Raw genomic sequence first — 3,520 nt, 5'->3', positions numbered from 1 at the left:
GGGCGTAACAAAGCCAGAAGGATCGCTACCGAGCTGATCCTCCCACTCCTCGGCCCTCTATTGTCGGCCAGAGCTCACACTTTAAATCTATTGGAGGAAACGGCATCCACTGGACTACTGCTGCTGGTTAAGTGAGACTGAAGGTTCCTGCAACCATATCTGCCCTAAACACACTTAAACAGCATGACTGAATGATTGATTTATTATTATTGTCACTGTTTTTATTTATTTATTATTATTATAGTTCTACTTATGAAAACAACAAATACCAGCTCACTTGCCCCTAATAATTATATTTCAGTCAACCTGGGTTGTATTATTATATAAATAGTACCAGATTAAAGCTGGCCAGTCAGTGCTTTATTCCATTATATTTAATATCATATACATAGTCAGGGTTTTAAAAATGGTCCGTCTGGATCCCAACTGGACTTTTCTGAGTTCCTTGAAGATGTTTCATATCTCATTTGCAAGGCTTCTTCAGTTCTAACAGACTGGACGAGAGCTCCATGTTTTAATCTCCTCTAAGCTTGAGCGTTGTCAAGGTCACATGAGACCCACCCGGTCATCCTGCGAGTGGTTCGGGTCAACAATAGTCAAAGTAAGAATGGGTTTCGGATTGTTGACCCGCCCGGTCATCAACGACCTAAAACTCAAAACCAAACTCAAAAAAGGTTTACCATGAGCTGGACTGAGAATCTTCACAGACATCCTTAAACACTGAAACAAACTTAAACTAAACCATAGACTGCAGTAGGTTTGCATCATTACTGTTGCACTATTATGACTAGAAATATTTAAGTAAGATTTTGGGCAGTAAACAATTGCACTAATGAAACAGAAAAAAAAAATGGACATTATTGTCTCTATTAGCTCAGTCACGGTGAAACAACAATGAAAAATACAATCAATCACAAAAATGTCATAAATATTACTTTTGCATCTTTGCAGATAAATTAGTGTTTAGCTGAAGTAAGGCAGAAGACAGATGAAACAGAGCGCTAAAACAGAACCATACGATGATGATACATGTCCTGTTTGAATCTCAAAATGCACAGCAGTTGCTTTTACCATCAAAATGGTTGTTGTGGATCCAAAACAAAGTGTAAAAGAACACAACCGCTTAGTTCAATCATTACTTCCCATAAAAAGTGCAGTGACCACACTGGCTGTTGTGGTTACACATTCAGAAAGAAAAGAACTGGGCCCTGCAGTCTGCTGCTGGAGCAGATACACAGTTAACAAGAAAAAAAAAAGACAAAGTATGGGAGTACCGCATTTGACATAAACAAAGAGCAGCGTATGTACAAAGTAAACCAACAAATGAAATGCTGATCAAAAGAGCCTGTCATCATGGGAATGTAAGATGAAACGCATGTAGAATGTGACAAGCTCATTGGAATAATCAATAACAGAGGGCTGAATAAATACTAATCACAAGTTTGTGAAGTGGAGACCAGACACTCAACCTGCAAAAGCGAAAATCCAGGATCTGCGAGTACGAGTAAGTGTGTGTTTTCACGCAGCACTTCATCGAGCTCTAGCACAGACTGAAGTATGCTGTGCCCAAAGCTTTGTTCTCTTTACACTGTGCTTCATGTTTGGCTGCAACATAAAAAGGGAGTTAAAATATTACCAGACAACCGATGGCATAAAAACAAGCTTCCATAACCCGGACACTGCAGATAAATTCAAGCGACAGGCTAGTCACACTGCCAAATCAAACAATCTTCTTTACAGTAAAATCTGGATCAAGAATATCCACACTGCTAAGAACCTCATTACCTCTTAATTTGGCCTGTAACAAAGTAATACAGGGAGAAAAAAAACAGCCCAGAAAAGTGTAAACAACCACAAAAACATTTAACAAGAATACCTCAGGAAGAACAATGGAAGAGGGAAAGACAGTCTTCTAAAGGGACAGGCATGCAATAGTGCTATTCAGAGCTGACAAAAGTACTCAAGCACAAAAAGGAGAGACAAAAGTAAATGAAGTGCAATTTGTGCAAATAAATATGAAGAACGATCAGAGAAGATGTACGTATCTTGGGAGAAAGAAAAGGGGCTATAACCAGTGACGGGAAAGCAATTAAGATTCAAGTCAAAAGTATGTGACTTTATACTTTATACCACATTTGAAGTACACTTATTCAGCTTCTACTGTAACATTGATATTAGCGAATGTAATCTGATGTATATTTATTAATTAGTGGCCCCATTTAGGTGTCTTCAGTTATCGTCCGACATAATCTACTCCGGTCAGAGTCATATAAAAGCTATAGATACTGGGAATTTGTGTACAGTCATCATGTAAAATGGATTATATTCTAATTCATCCTGCAACAGACTAACACTAGAGACCCTAAAGTCCAGAAAAATAACATTAGAGCTCGTTGCACATAACTTGGGTGTAAAAACTATGATCTTCTGCTCCCCGGTGTAACACTTTAAAAAGGGGCAACTGCTGTACAACTGACCTGTGACCTCCGGGCATCCGAAGGAGGAAAATATCCACAAAGGCGCATTAGATATCACTGAATCCTTTACCGGACTCCTGAGAGCACACATGAAGTCTTGAATGAGGCGCCATCTGCTGGACAGCAGTCTGTAAACTTTAATCAGAGGGACAAAATATCAAATCTCACTGCGACCTTTGGACTCAAGAGACCGTAGGTGGGCTGTGCCTCTGCTAAAGTGTGAACAGCTGGACTATTCAAACCCTCTTTCAGATTTTACAAATTTGTCAATCAAGACTTTCTCTCATTCATGAGACCTCATGCATGTGCGTTTAAAACGAGCATTAAAACCTCACATTCAAGCCTGTTCGCTAAGTATGCAACCAAAAAAATAAATAAATCTTGCACATGCAATAACTGCCACAAAAAGTCGGTTTATGATCACGTTTAACGCGCACTCGAGCAATACAACAACGTTTACAGGGTACAAAGTGCGAGTATATGGCCGCTTCAAATGAAACCGGAAGTTTTCATGGATGACGTGACTTTGCTAAAGTTCAAGGAGGAAAAAAAGGCACAACATGCCGACGCACGTTGTTTAAATGTAATACAGCAGGACAAAGTGGTACGTTAACATCGTTCATAGACAAACTGGCACCAACATCGTTACCGAATGAAAGCCCATCTCGATGCTGGACTTGTTCGGGGAAAAACAGAAGCTTGAAGTCAATCTCTGTCGGCCTCACGGCTTCGTCATGATTCGTCATGATTCTTATTAGCAAATAATGTACAGTACTGTACACGAGGAATCCAGGGAGACACAAACACATGGCCGCAAAATACCGCCCCGCAGACCCAAACACCAAGAACCCCGCTGTCGAATTTAAGATCGGAGATGAGGACAGCACTCGTTATCAGTCGACATCATTACCAAAACAGAAGTTAAGACGACTCACGTGTTGACTGCGGCCGATTGAAGGTCAACTTGTCGGCAGTGTGTATATTCAGCCGGTGAAAGCTTCGCCGGCAGTTGCACATTCACTCTTCGGGAGAGGAGCTCGCTC

Source organism: Embiotoca jacksoni, unplaced genomic scaffold (assembly GCF_022577435.1).
Source record: "Embiotoca jacksoni isolate LCO1_2020_lvr unplaced genomic scaffold, fEmbJac1.0.p SCAF_15, whole genome shotgun sequence".
In the NCBI taxonomy this organism is placed as follows: Eukaryota; Metazoa; Chordata; class Actinopteri; family Embiotocidae; genus Embiotoca; species Embiotoca jacksoni.
The sequence above is the reverse complement of the archived record's forward strand: the minus strand, read 5'-3'. Positions refer to the sequence as shown.